Source organism: Castor canadensis, chromosome 9 (assembly GCF_047511655.1).
Source record: "Castor canadensis chromosome 9, mCasCan1.hap1v2, whole genome shotgun sequence".
Classification (NCBI taxonomy): Eukaryota; Metazoa; Chordata; class Mammalia; order Rodentia; family Castoridae; genus Castor; species Castor canadensis.
Window position 1 is genome coordinate 9,189,749 of NC_133394.1, and position 15,733 is coordinate 9,205,481.

General features: G+C 41.4%; 1 non-coding gene across 1 annotated transcript; it reads left to right on the forward strand.

The window, feature by feature from the left end:
- The first annotated feature begins 14,142 nt into the window (after positions 1–14,142).
- LOC141411081 (U2 spliceosomal RNA) lies at positions 14,143–14,333 on the forward strand. Its single transcript, XR_012435937.1, has one exon. It is a non-coding gene; the product is annotated as a U2 spliceosomal RNA (small nuclear RNA).
- The last annotated feature ends 1,400 nt before the right edge of the window (positions 14,334–15,733 follow it).

Sequence of the window (15,733 nt, forward strand, 5' to 3'; positions counted from 1 at the left end):
AGACCAAAACAAAAAAACAAAAAGGAAAACCAAGCAACCTCTCACCTTGACCATGTAGAAGGAGGGGCACAGCACTAAGGTACAGCAGTAGCACTTGCCCACTTTTTTTTTTTTTCCCGGTACTGGAGTTTGAACTCAGGACCTATAACTTGAGCCACTCCACCAGCCCTTTTTTTGGTGATGGATTTTTTCAAGATAGAGTCTCTTGAACTATTTGCCCGGGCTGCCTTTGAACCACAGTCCTCCTGATTTCTGCCTCCTAAGTAGCTAGGATTAGAGTTGTAAGCCACTGGCACCCAGCACCTGCCTACCTTTTATCAGGTGCATGCATCAAGGATGACAGATGACAACCCCCAACTCTGTCCCCAGTCTCAGCTTAGCATGAGACTCCTGCCTGATCTGGACTCAGGAAGTATGGAAGCAGCTCTGTGTCTTGAGCCATCATTGCTCCTTGAACTAGCTCTGCATTTTGACACCACTGGCCTCAATAGCTGGGTGACTGGGTTGTTATGGTAATAACTTGTTGAGCCAGAAGTTACATCAGTGAGTCTTTTTATATCTTCCCTTGCCTCCATCCAGGCCTCTTTGAGCCCTGTGGCTCCTCTAACCCTTTCTTATTTACAGATTTTTAAATTTATTTTTATTTTTTATAGTTTTTAAGTTATCATATTATTGTTGTACTGAGGGGATATTGTGACATTTACAAAAGTTCTTATAACGTTTTTTTCAGGGGGGTGAGGGGAAGAGGGAGGTGACAGCGGGCAGGGAGAGAAATATGTACATATGAATATATGAATAAAGAGAAAAAAAGTTCTTATAATATATCACACTTGAATTCACCCCTTCCATCATTAATTTGTGGATTTATTACAAAGGTTTTGACCAAGCAGGGTCAAAAAGGATAGTAAGTTAGAAAATCAAAAGAAATTTAAAAAAAATTAATCCCTCTCCACACATGGTGCAGCTCAGCTGATATAGAGACGCTCTCAATCAGTCCTGTGTTATTGTCAGTTATGTGTAAATCATTCTGTGTTCTCTTAAGTGTTTCTCTGCTCTTCATTTTGTGAAAATATGCCTATCAAAAAAGCAAATAGACTCAAAAAGGTAAAAGTAATTGTGCTTAAGTAAAGTGAGAAAGTGAAAATCCAAGAGCCTCGAGAGGCAGCCTGTCCTTAGCAAAGCTTGAGTGGTATTATGAGAAAAATGAGTCAAGCATCCTCAGTACAGTGGTGAGCTCTGCATCCTGAGTATTTGTGGTTTTTCCTCAACCATGGTCTCCTTAGAACCATACAACCCCGACCCCCGCCATGACGAGGGTCTACTATATCATTATGAGAATTGTAATGTGTGATCTGAAAGTTAATATTAGCAATTAAAAGATTGGAATAAAAACCTGTTTGCCACTGGCTCATGGCTATCAAGTGACATCAGTAGTACTCGGTGAATTAATGCCAAGAAATTAATTTGTGAGTTTATTGCTATTCAATACATTCTGACACTGTGGAAACACACAAGCATGTCCTTCTGTTTCAGACATAACCTGCTGATGACAGTTGGCCCACTCAGTTTTGGTCCTATGATGAGATAGAACATCATGGTAGCAAGAACATGTGGTGGAGAAGGTTGCACACCTCATGGCAGCCAGGAAGCAAGAGATAGAGGAAGAGGCCAGGATTCCAATGTACCTTTCAAGGGCATGACCCCAATGACCTAACTTCCTTCCATTAGGCTCGACCTCCTAAAGTTTATACCACTTACATCAGCTGGGGACCAAGCTTTCAACACTTGCAGTTTTGAAGGGCTATATACCTCAATTCTTCATTTGACTGACACTAGTTATCCTTCAAACTCAGATGAGGCTTTCTCTTCCCCCTGGAAGCTCTCCATGACTGCAATTCACTTCCCCACTCTTCCTGTAAGCTCCCAGAGCCTCTTGCATGTTTCTGTGCAATTAATTATTTTTGTTTATTTGACTTTCCATCAAACTAGAATGTGCAAGACTCTTCAATTGCACCTAGCAAAGTGCAATTACCATTACAGACTGCTCAGCAAATGCTTATTAGTAAATGTCCTTTGGAGTCTAGAAAAGTAGTGAATTAGCTGGGGATGACATCATAAGTCCAGTCCCAGCACTCCAGAAGCTGAGGCAGGAAGATCCCAAGTTCAAGGCCAGTCTGAGCTACACAGAGAAACCCTCTCTCAAGAAAGAAAGAAAGAAAGAAAGACCAAAAGAAAGAAAGAAAAGAAATGAGAGAGAGAGAGAAGAAAAAGAAGAGGGAAGGAAAGAAAGAAGAGGAAGGAAAGGAGAGGGACGAAGGAAGAAAGGGAGGGAGGAAGGGAAAGGGAAAAAAGAGCTCTAGCAACCATAAATCATGATGCTGTAAATTCCTCCCATGCTCATTAAAACCAAGATGCACTGTTCACTTTTCTTTCCAGAAAGATACTAAGAATTCACTCTGAGTCTCTTTTTTATGCTCAGAATAAAACTAACCATGGGGATTACCACATTTGTTTCCATTTTGAGCAAGGGTTCTTGCTGTGTGACAGGGAAAATGACCAGCAAGGAATTATAACCGAGAACAGTCTATGTTGTAGAATCTGGACTCTTTCACACTCTCCTGGGTTCAGGATAGCATATTCCCAATTCTGTCTCTACCACAAAAAGTGAGAATCTAGCCTGAAATCTGCCACCGTGGTGGTTAAGAAGTTTGTTCTTGGATTTGCATTTGGCGGAGAAACACAGATGCAAAGCAGAGTAACTCTCAGTCTCTGACCACTTAGCAAGTCACAGAGCCAGAAACAAAATTCAGAAGAGAATCAGGAAAGCACTTTGTCCTTTATCCCAGGCAAACTGATTGTGTGGCAAGCAACTGGCAACTTCTTACTTTTTAGTCGCCTTTTATGACCCTCTATGAAAGACAGCAAACACACACTTTTGCTTGGGATGTGTTAGCTGGGCCTTACGTAAGTATTATTTGTCCTAAATTCAAGTAGATCTTTCTTTATCCCCATCCCACATTTTACATTTCTGAAACAGAAGCAGGAAATTACTTGAAGAAAATTCTTGGAATAAAATTGAATTATTCTCAAACCATTCACAGGAATGGAATTTTTTAAATCAGATCCTGCCAAAGGGAATAAAAGGCATGGAATGTCTGAGTCTTCAAAACAGAAAGAGTTCAGCTGTCTGTGCCACCATATGTATGTGGACCCCTTCTCACTGAGCTCTTTAGCACTTGTATCTGGAAACACACCTGGACCTCTCTGCCCTCCAGTGTCCCAAAGGAGGGGAAAGCCAGATTTTCACCTTGTCAGTGTTTTCTGACTGTGGAGCTTACTTTGGCTGTCACTGCAGCTCTGCTTCCAAGCCTGGTAACTAGAGAAGTGCACAGCTGGTTCTCTCCTTTCGGGATGTGGAAGATTTGATAGGGGACCAGAAATGTCTTTCTGAAAATGTCATTTGCTCCCCTTTTCTGTTTTTCCTACAGAGATCTCTGTCTGGGACTCAAGCAACAAGGCAGAAACAGATCCTCTCCAGACTTTTACTAAGTCTTGATTTTGAAATACAGTAGCTGGGATTTTCTCTAATTTGAATTGGATGAACTCTCATTTCCGTATTTCTCTTCCATGTTAAAGAGATACAACGCCCACTCTCTTTTTATTGTCATCAGTGCTTTTATTTATACCTACAAAGGACAATAAGATGGCGTCAAAAGGACAACTTACAAACTAAGAGCAGTAGCACAGCCCTTCCAGCCTGTGCCCTCACAGCACAACCTTCAAAGCTTTCACGTCCTCACGCAGCAGGAATATGTTCAGGGACCATCGAGGATATGGGCAGAGGGCACTGATCCCCAGCAAAAGCCAGCAACCTTTTCGGGGAGCTATCTATGCTCTTTTAAAATGAAAATTGCAACAGAAGTCAGAGTAGTGAGCAGTTAATTTGTCAGGGCTGGGGTTTGAACTCAGGGCTTTGAGCTTGCAGGCCATGCCCCCAGCATGAGTGGCTAACTTAAAGTGGAAAGTTTCAAACACATGGAGAGTTTATATATGATAAACTGACTCATGAATCTATAATTATTGCCTCCTTCTTCTACATGGTTTTATGTTTCCCTCTACTCACTTTCACAGAGTATGAGTTATTGCAAGTTATTGCTCAGATCTGCTGAAGTCCAGATGGGTAAATACTCTGAGTAAATAACAGCTGTAACTCTCCATTCCTTAATCATCATTAGCTAACACTGAGCGCTTATGTGTCATGGCACTTCTGTAAGCTGTGGAGGAAAGATGAGTCTGTCCTTACACAGACTAACACAGAGATTCAAAAGGAGTGATTGCCTATTGATAGCTCCCATCCACAACTCACGTATTAACTTTGAGTTATTTTTCCAGTAGTACTAAAGAGTTTGTGCTGCATGAACAACTTTCTGCAAAGTGGTCCTTTCTTTGACTATTGGCATATATTTTCTTGAAGTCTTAAGCAGAACATGCATAACATGTGTAAGACCGTTCATTTTATCCCCAAGACAAGAAAAGAAAAAGAAACAAAAATCTCTGATAGAATCATGAACTATGAATCAGCAAAGAAAAGATGGACAATGAAGGTCATTAAGACAGTCATCTGAGCTGGGTGCAGTGGCTCATGTGTGTAATCCCAGCTACTCAGGAAGCAGAGATAGAGAGGATTGTGGTTCGAGGCCAGCTTGGGCAAAAAATCTGTAAGATCCTTTCTCAACCAAAAAAAAAAAAACTGGGTATGGTGGTGTGCACCAAACTCCCAGTTTGGTAGGAATTGTAAGTAGGAGGGTCGAGATTCAGGCTAAGCAGGGCATGAACGCAAGATCCTATCGGAAAAATAGCTAAAGCATAAAAGGCTGGAGGCGTGGCTTAAGTGGTAGAGCATTTGCCTAGCAAGTGCAAGGCCCTGAGTTCAAACCCCAGTATGCCAAAAAGACAGGCAACTGGTGGAAAGTGTTAGAGCCTTCAGTCAACACCTTTAACCTTATCTAGAAGGGCACCTACTGTAGACATGGGTCCAAGGACTGGAGAGAGAGAAATAAGAAAACTCACTTTCCAGAGCAGCTGGACCAAGTTTCCTCTAGCAGTGAGACCTGTGAAAAGGACACGAGCTCCTGAAGTGGGTCTGCCATGAGTCACCTTTTCCATCAGCTGACATGGGGATTCAAGGTCTGCTTTCCCGAGTTACACAGACACAGGGATCTCTATTGAAGGCAGCTTAGCCTTCTCCTGGGGATATGGAACTTGATCAAAATGCCACTGGAAAATGTCCGGCCACCATGCTCAGTCACTGGTGAGCTGTACCAGAGCAGAGGCGAGTGTGCACACAGTCACGAGAAAGGCACCAGAGCGGACGCCTAGCTTTCCTGGTCTGGGATTCTGGGTAGGCAGGCAAGCTCCCAGGGAAGCTGTGGGTTGCATCCTCCAGCCCCTTCCCTGCTTCAGCTTCACACAAAGCTGCCTTGTCCAAGAAAGAGATTCTACTGATTTTGGTAGAGAAGAACCTGGAATGGAAAGAAGCTACATTTTTCATCTCTCGTGCTCACAAAGCATCTTCTGTGCCAACACCGTTGGGGTGAGATTTGCGCCCGATGACGAGCGTAATATTGTAATGTCCCCAGGGCACCTCCAGTGCCACAGTCTGAGGTGCCGTCCACCACAACTGCTGTGACTTTCTGTCAAGCAAGTCAACATGAATGACATCTCGGTTCACGAGGTGGTGCTGTAGCCCAGAGACCTCCCTAACGGACAAGCTCCTGGATCTGAGGCCAGGGCTAGGGCCATCCTTCCAAGCCCAACCTGTCCAAATCAAGCCTGGGAGCTTAGTACATCACACTGCAGTCTGCTGGGGGTCACTGTCACCCCACCACCTGACCTTCATCCGATCAGCGGAAGCTGTTCATGGGCGCCCAGACTCCTGCAAGAAATCCCTGGACGATGAAGTCCCAGTGGCACCTGACCCTCCTCTTCCTCACAAAGCCCCCAGTGGAAACGATCTGCTGTCACCTATTGGCACAGCCGAAGTGGCTCACCTGAGCTCCCTGGGACCATGACAGGAAGCCCCAAGGTGATTCTCCAGAGCCCCAAGGGCCATGTGGGTCGCCTCACCTTTGGCAGCCCAAGAAAGAATCCTTTAACCTGTTTTTTTTTTTGGGGGGGGGTGTACTCTATGGTCACTCATGCGCAGTTGACCTGGTAGGGGTTATGCTTTGAGTAGACTTACACATTGCAGAATTGCAGAGTTTTTTTGGGGGCCAGTTGCCAATGTCTGCTCTCATTTTGCCTCAGAAAAGGTTCCCTGTGACAGCCGGATTCTTTCTTCTACTCATTCTCACTGGAGCAGTGGTAATCTCAACTTTTTAAAGTCAGAAAGAAACTTACAAGATATTCTAAATCAGCCTTTGCCATTAATGGATTATTAGAAAGAGAGTTTTTCTGCTCAAGATCACAGAGTTTAGTGCTGAAGGGAAATAAAACCCAGGCGTCCATCTTCTCTCTAGTGGTATATGCCAAGTGAGTTCCTTCTTCTGTTTGTAAAAGCTAATTACTTTTCTAGCCTTTGAAAAGAATGGTAAAGTGCAATGTTAAACATAAAACAGTGAAGTCTTTATACTTTCGTCTAACAGTGTTATTTTAAAATATTTGAAATCTACAGGAAAGGATAGAAGTTGGTCACCAGGAAAAGAAATGCCAGTGAGCTAGCTATTGCACATAGGGTAGTAACAGGCAATGAGAATGCATTTCAAACAGGCAGAAGGAAAGATTGGGAATGCCTTCACCAGAAAGAAATGATAAATGTTGGAGGAGATAGAGATGTTTACCTGGATTTGAGCTTCACACAATGTGCACATATCAAAACACCACATGACACAATTTTCTGTTTTTGTGCATCAGCTTTGAAAATAAAATTTAATTTTTTTAAAAAAGAGAATAGAACAGCCAGGTGTGGTGGTGCACACCCGTTATCCAGCACCTGAGTGTTTGAGGCAGGAGGATCACAAGTTGGAGACAAAGTGGGCTACATAGGGAGACCCTGCCTCAAAAGAAAAAGATAAAGTACAACAGGTGCACATGGGTCTGCCACCTTGCTTTGAAATATGTAATGTTTTGCATCATAATTTTATTATTTTTTTCCTTTTTCTTTTATTATTCATATGTGCATACAAGGCTTGGGTCATTTCTCCCCCCTGCCCCCACCCCCTCCCTTACCACCCACTCCGCCCCCTCCCTCTCCCCCCCACCCCCTCAATACCCAGCAGAAACTATTTTGCCCTTATTTCTAATTTTGTTGTAGAGAGAGTATAAGCAATAACAGGAAGGGACAAGGGTTTTTGCTGGTTGAGATAAGGATAGCTATACAGGGAGTTGACTCACATTAATTTCCTGTGCATGTGTGTTACCTTCTAGGTTAATTCTTTTTGATCTAACCTTTTCTCTAGTTCCTGGTCCCCTTTTCCTATTGGCCTCAGTTGCTTTTAAGGTATCTGCTTTAGTTTCTCTGCGTTAAGGGCAACAAATGCTAGCTAATTTTTTAGGTGTCTTACCTATCCTTACCCCTCCCTTGTGTGCTCTCGCTTGCATCATAATTTTAAATAAAGAAATAACAATTCAGCTAAAAAGTTCCCAGTATATTTTACCCCATCTCTTTCATCTCCCTCCCCCCACAGGTAATCATCTCCATGTATATTTTAATATTTTTGTACTATGCATAAGTATCTATGAATAGCAGATCGTATTTTTCCTGGGCTAGAGGCACAGCTCAGTGATAGAGGCCCTGGCTAGCATGCATAAGGCCCTGGAATGACAAAAAAAAAAAAAAAAAAAAAAAAAACCCACCCACAATACTCTCTGCTTCTATGAACTCTTGTCGTTTGCAAATTCCTAGTTAAGGTGGTCCTCGTTTTCTTATTCATTAGTAGAAATTGCTCACATATTCTGGATCCTAGATGTTTTTTTGGTTTTCTATCTTGCAATGTCTTCTATCCAGGGCTTATCTTTTCACTTTCATTATGGTTATTTTTGTTGTGCAGAAGGTTTTGTAAGTGTAATCCAATTTAGCTGCTGATTTTTTTGTTGTAACTTTGTGTCTTGAAGTGTTCTTCCCTGTTCTGAAGTCATAAAAACACTCCCTTCATTTAATAACTTTTCTTTTCACATTTAAATTATTAATTCATTTGGAAGTTTTGTATATTATAAGGGAAGAGGTGAATTTTACTTTATTTTGCTGTTAGTAGTTCCATCATTTCCTTGCTGATTTGTAGACATGACACACTGATTTATATTTATGTGTGGGCTTGTAGCTCAGTTCCTGCTTTTTTCTGTAAGCCAATTCTCTATGCTTCCATGTGTATCAACTATGTTACTTGCTGTAGCTTCACAAGTGTTTTTATCTAGTAAGGCAACTCCCTTCTCCACCCCCCCACAGACACACAGACACACAGACACACACACATATACACACGTTCCTCTTCTCCTGCTGTTCCTCTTCCTGCTTCTCTTTCACCTTTTGGTGCCATATTTTTTTCAGTTCATTTCAGTAAAACACAATATAAATGGAATTGCCACCATCTTCTGCTGGGTGTCATCTGTCAAGCTGGTCTTGTGGTTCCAATGGGCCACGACTCATCATAGAATATGTGCAAGGTGTGGTCACATTGATCTGTCTGTTTGCTACAAAGTTTGTCTTTGACCTTGTTAACGGCTCAGGAAAAGAACTCGACAAGTCCATGCTCACTTTCCTGCAAAGTCTCTCACATGCAAACTTGAGGGTGAGCCTCCAAGGTCCAGCTCAATGGATTCTCCATCGTGGCCCACTATGTGTAGGTAGTTCTTGGGGTAAATGCAAGTGGCAACCTGTCCCCCACAGTCCTTCATCCTGTCACCTACCACCCCGGCAACCCTGTGAGGTGGGCTTTTGAGCAGACAAAGTCACCACTGCTACTGACTGGCAGCCATCTGGATTGATTTGGAAAGAGCCCACCTGAAAGTCTCTTGGGATCCACCTGGACAATTCCCCATTCTAGTTTATCCACCAAAGCCCCACAAGTTCCACAGTTTAGATCCAGGCTCCTCCCACGCCAGGCAGTTCTCAAAAGCAAGACCAACCATCCTCAGCCTTCCATCTGTAGTATAAAAAGGGCTACCTGCCATGGCCCAGGCCCTGGAAGATTGCAAGCTGCCATTTTGGCCTTGGTGGCTCCTAAATTTAGCTCCTGGCTTTGGGGAACAGTGCTGTTCACACTTCTCCAGATATCTTTGGCCTTCACTTTTAATCATGTATTTTTACATTTCAAACTATTAGGCCTTGATTAGATAAAACTACACAGGAAGAAACTGCAGACAGTCCAGATGATAGCCAACCTTGAGTGCTGACAAAGGAAATGAGAAACTCTGCTCCCAGAGGGTAGAGTTAGGAGGAAACAGGAAATTGAGTTTTTGATACAGGCAGGAAATACTATTTCGTGTAATCAAAATAGCCAATAGGTACAAAAGAATTCAGATGGTACTGGGAACCCAGTTTCGTTGCTGTTGTTCTCATGAGTAATTCTTTTGATGTGAAACATCACTGGGCAAGAAACGATGCAAGAACTTACATAAGCTCTCATATCAACTTTCTTATACTGACTTGGTTCTTGAATGAGTTTTAAGGAATGATATGACATGGAGTATTTCTGTTGAACTTTGAGCTTAGCAGAGAGCTAGTCACTCTGATAGGAAGAGTCAGGTTTAAATCCTTGGGAATGAGCTTTCAGGAACAGTGAAGCTAAACTAATGTGACGAGGCAGTTGTAATTGCACTGGAATCTGCCTGCCACCACAGTTCTCACGTAAGTGATGTGCGAGCATGCTTGTCCAAAGCTCAAAGCAGACCCCTGCCAAGGGCAGTGGTGTAGGTGGAGACCTGAGTAATACATCAATAAATATAATGCTCCTTTAAAAAGGAGCTCAGATGGAAAGAATGTGCATTTAGAATGCCAAGTGGGCTTTGTACCGAGAGAAAAAATAGGCTGATTTGTTTATGAAAAAATTGTACTTGAGAATTTCTTTAGTTTCTATGTAATGTGAGAAAAATTCTGTTTGCATTGTAGTTAGGATTAGGTAATTAGGTGAAGTTAACCAAACTAAATTTTGCTCAAAATTTAACTCTCTGAATGTATTTCGGTGGAACCTTCTGAAATTTGCTTTTGTAGGTTAAAAAAAAAATAGCCAACTATCATTAGTTTTATAGGGTTCAACTCTATAAAGCAGGCCATAGCTTCCTAAGCCTCAAAATTTCATTCAGCAAACATTTGTGAGGCCTTAGTATAATCTTTGTTTTGGGCAATTTCCTGTTGTAATGGGGAATTCTGAAATATTGCAATAAATAATTTTAAGACAACTGATAAATGTAGTAACAGGGTCACATACAGAATGACAGGCTGGCTGAGTGGCCCAAGCAGTAAAAATGCCTGCCTAGCAAGTGTGAAGCCCTGAGTCCAAACCCCATTGCCGCCAAAAAAAAAACCAAAAATCAACTACAAAATAGCACAAAGGAAGGTGTGGCCAATCTCTTTACTGAAAACTTACCCAAAACTCAAAAATAAATAATTTTTTCTAGAAATTTCTTTAGTGATTTTAACTGAGGACAAACATTACCTAATGTGCCTTATTACAATTGACAGTGTGCTGGACAGTCAGTGGATGCCATCTGACAGGACAAACAGTGGCCTAGAAACCACTAACACATTCAGACTCTAATCTGCCCTGAACCCAGCCTGAACTCTCAAAAGCTGGCTGTAGAATACACTGTACTTTGTAATAGAAATTCTCATTTAAAAAAAGGACAAAAAATAGTTATCTCAGATCCATTATTCAAGATGGATCCAGGCAGTATTTTCAACAATGAAAGTAATATTTAAATGTCATGGGTGTATCATTGATCAGAAAGTATGTTACACTTTTTAAAAAATTTTTTTGGTGGTAGTAGGGTTTGAACTCAGGGCTTCACACTGGCTAGGCAGGTGCTCTACCACTTGAGCCACTCCACTAGTCTTGCATTTTTTTAAACTTAATCTTCCTTTATATCCCTTTTCTACATCAAAGATAGTATCTTGGTTATTAGATTCTGTTATCAGTTTTTGTCTTTTGCGATATGTTTTGCATTTGAGAGCTCCCACTTGATTTATTCCACTCTGACTTTTTCATTGTACACTTTTTATTGTATTAAAATCAGACAAAGGTCTAAAGTGAACTGTTATTTATGAGACGCTGTTGTTAAACGTTCATTGCACTGGTTATTAAATTCAAAAAAGGCTAAAATGTAAGTCAATTTTGGACTTAATAGCTATTGCTTCAAAAGATTGTTTGAGAGAAATACTAAATTTTTAAAAGAACGAAATCTGTGTTCAGTCACATTTTAGCATTTAGCAGTTCTAAGAAGAGTTTCTGAACAAACAATTGTCCAGGAGGCTGAGCTAGTCAAACGCTGGTCTGCTGAGCATGGCTAGCTTTTTCTCCATTCTTGTTGAGGAGTGTGAAAAAAATAGCAGCACTAAACCATCATAAAAAGTGAATATCAAATGCAGAATTAAGTCTTATTTCCTAACTGTCCTAACTACATTTCACTGCTTAACAAACAAGCCCAACATCTTATTCACTCACAGTTTTGGGGATCAGCAAATTGGTCTGTGGATCAGCAAAATTACTCTGTGTTCAACAATTTGGTCTTCTGTCTGTCCTCTGGGGTCACTCATCCAACTGCAGTCCTTCGGCATCCTGGCTGGGCTGCATCTGGGGTGTGTGTTAGCTGTGGGTAGAGCCTAGCCCCTCGTAGGGTCTCTCGCTCTAGAGGAGGGTCCTCCACAATTCTCTGCAGAGTGGTCTCAGGATTCAAGAGGTGAGAACCCTCACAAGGTCACTTCTACTAGCCAGAGCAAAGTATGAAGCCATCCCAAATTCAAGGGGATGGAGAAAGTCTCCATCATTTAACGGGAAGAGACAGACAGTCATAATTAGCAGGAGTTCTAGTGGAGGGTACAGAGAAGATGTGCTTAATTTTTTCCCCTGAGAACGGCTCGACAGTCAGCAACAATACAGAAAAAGAGTGAGCAATCTGACTACATGAAAAATTAAAAAATCTGTCCTACAAAAACACTGTAAGTAAAGTAAAAAAGATAAATGACAAACTTGTAAGAACATTTGAAGTTTAGTGTCTCTCGAATCTAGAGCACTTCTAAAAAAATATGGAAAAAGGGAAGAACTGACACCCTACAGGAAAATGCACTGGAGACTCAGACATTTTCAGAAAAGGACAGGCATATAGTCCTTAACCATATTTTAAAAGGCTCTTCCTCTCTCTTCAAGGAAATGCAAAATTTTTTTTAATTTTTATTGTTTTATTATTTATATGTGCATACAAGGCTTGGGTCATTTCTCCCCCCTGCCCCCACCCCCTCCCTTACCACCCACTCCCCCCCCCCATACCCAGCAGAAACTATTTTGCCCTTATTTCTAATTTTGTTGTAGAGAGAGTATAAGCAATAACAGGAAGGAACAAGGGTTTTTGCTGGTTGAGATAAGGATAACTATACAGGGCATTGACTCACATTGATTTCCTGTGCGTGTGTGTTACCTTCTAGGTTAATTCTTTTTGATCTCACCTTTTCTCTAGTTCCTGGTCCCCTTTTCCTATTGGCCTCAGTTGCTTTTAAGGTATCTGCATTAGTTTCTCTGCGTTGAGGGCAACAAATGCTAGCTAATTTTTTAGGTGTCTTACCTATCCTCACCCCTCCCTTGTGTGCTCTCGCTTTTATCATGTGCTCAAAGTCCAACCCCCTTGTTGTGTTTGCCCTTGATCTAATGTCCACATATGAGGGAGAACATACGATTTTTGGTCTTTTGGGCCAGGCTAACCTCACTCAGAATGATGTTCTCCAATTCCATCCATTTACCAGCGAATGATAACATTTCATTCTTCTTCATGGCTGCATAAAATTCCATTGTGTATAGATACCACATTTTCTTAATCCATTCGTCAGTAGTGGGGCATCTTGGCTGTTTCCATAACTTGGCTATTGTGAATAGTGCCGCAATAAACATGGGTGTGCAGGTGCCTCTGGAGTAACCTGTGTCACAGTCTTTTGGGTATATCCCCAAGAGTGGTATTGCTGGATCAAATGGTAGATCAATGTTTAGCTTTTTAAGTAGCCTCCAAATTTTTTTCCAGAGTGGTTGCACTAGTTTACATTCCCACCAACAGTGTAAGAGGGTTCCTTTTTCCCCGCATCCTCGCCAACACCTGTTGTTGGTGTTGTTGCTAATGATGGTTATTCTAACAGGGGAAACGCAAATTTAAACTGCACTGAGACAGCATTTTTCATTTATAACATAAATGAGAAGCATTCTGACAGGAAACAGGTACACACTGCTGTTTGAGAAAGGCAAAACGGTGTCACTCCTATGGAAAAACTTTCATTAATAGCAGTAGAATTGCATATGCATTTGAGGTACGTAATCCCTCTTTTCAGAAAGCTATCCTAATCGTATTCTGGAAACTGTGAAAAAACAAGTGCACAGAGAGGTTCATTTCAGCACTGTTCATAACAACAAATACAGGAAACAAACCAAATGTCTACCAATGAGAGGCCAGATGAATAAACTGTGGAACCACAGTGGCATTCTCCATGCAACTGGGAGAAACAATAAGGAATATGTCTACTAGAGAGTCATCTCCAGGCATACAGGTAAAAAATCAAACACCCAGGTATGGAGTAGACACCTGTAATCCCAGCACTTAGGATTCAAGGTCAGCCAGGGGTACGTAGCAAGTTCAAGGCCAGACTTAGCCTTGAACCACTTAGAGTGGAACCATGTTTCAAAAATAAAACAAAACAAAAACAAGGTAGATGAATGGATGTATATACACACTACTGTTTGAGAAAGAATGGTAGGCTGAGTGCTGGTGGCTTACAACCGTAATCCTAGCTACCTGGGAGGCTGAGATCAGGAGGATCACAATTTGAGGCCAGCCAGGCAAAAGAAGACCCTGTCTAAAAAATAACCACAGAAAAAAAGGCTGAAGGTATGGTTCAAGTGGTAAGAGTGCCTGCCTAGCAAGGGCAAAACCCTGAATTCAAAACTCAGTACCATCAATTCTTGGTCTTTTGGATAAGATTGAGTATAATATCTGTTCTTATTAGTTTAATATCTGATATGTCCTCTATCTGATGACGATATATGAAATTGATTTTTGGAGCAGGGAGAGGAAATAGCAGCTTGCTTTGTCCACTCCATGCATCAACTTGGGGTTGCAGCAACTCCTGAAAAGGTGCGCTCAGTTAAGAAAAAAATTTTTAAAAAACCAAGGCCAGCTTGGGCAAATAGTTCTCCAAAATAACCAGAACAAAATGGACTAGAGGTGTGGCTCAAGAAGTAGTCTGCTTTGCTGAGTTCAAACCTGAGTCCTGCCCCGCCCCAACAGCATTTAAGAGGGCACTCCCTCAAAAGCAAAATGCAGCTGGCCTGGTTTGTACTGTAACTGCACAGGAACAACTTTAGGTGACTTTAAAGTGCAGCAATTTAACTGTGTGCACTTACTGTATACACGAAAGACTAAAAGTGTTTTTAAAACCCCCAGATGTTTTAGCAATTGCATTATTAATGGTAGTACAGGGCAAGTATCCCTTATCTGAAATCCTTGGGATCAGAAGTGTTCTACATTTCGCATTTTTTTGATTTTGGCATAGCTGCATATACATAAGGATGGGACCCAAATCTAAACATAAAATTCACTTATGTTTCATATACACCTTATACACAGAAGCTGAAGGTAATTTAATGTAAATTTAAAAAATAATTTTGTGCACAAAACACAGTTTCTTGAGTCTGAACCATCAGATTTGGGACACTCAAAAAATTGTGGATTTTGGATCATTTTGGATTTTGAATTTTTGGTTTAATTCCTGAACCTCTATTTGAGACTGCTATTTGTGTATTATAAACTAAATCAGTGTGGGATTATGCTGATGTTTTTCAGATTCAAATCTGGAGGCTGCAATAGAAGATCAAGTGGATTAAATAAAAGCTCTGTGGGCCTAAATTTTGAGTTGGAAGTATCAGTATAAATCCATGGTGTGTTTAATGTCTTTTAAAAAAAATGACTGTCTACTAAAAGGGCTAGCTATAATGAGCAACCCAAGAGTAATGAACACCCCTAAGCACAGATTGTAGTCCTGTTCTTTTGTTTTCGAACTCAGGGCTTTGCACTTCTTAGGAAGTGTTCTACCGCTCAAGCTATGCCGGGTCCGGGTCGTTGTCCTTATATACTATGGCCACGTTGTAAAAAGCAGGACTTCTTAAGACACGGCTGGGTCTAGGTGTGGAGTGGGAAATTTACATCTTACCATAACAGAAAGCAAGGAAGCTATTCAGGACCACTAGCGTTGTGTTGAAAAGACTCAGAAGCCGCCTTGAGGAGTCTCCCTTTCATCAAAGAAGGGACAACATGAGCATTAAAAAGTGTAATGACTGTAATTCACTAACGAACACAGATCGTGTCCAAATTGATGAGTTTATAGTGATACTAGAATTAGTGGGCCTTTATGGGGGATGGTAAGAAGCCATTTCATTGTTTCGAAAAGTGGAAGCAAAAAGAAAGATCTGAGTATTTTATTGTCTTTCCTACTAAACCTAAGTGTAACCAAATGGTTGGTGAAGGAAATTCCCCTTTTAGAAATAGG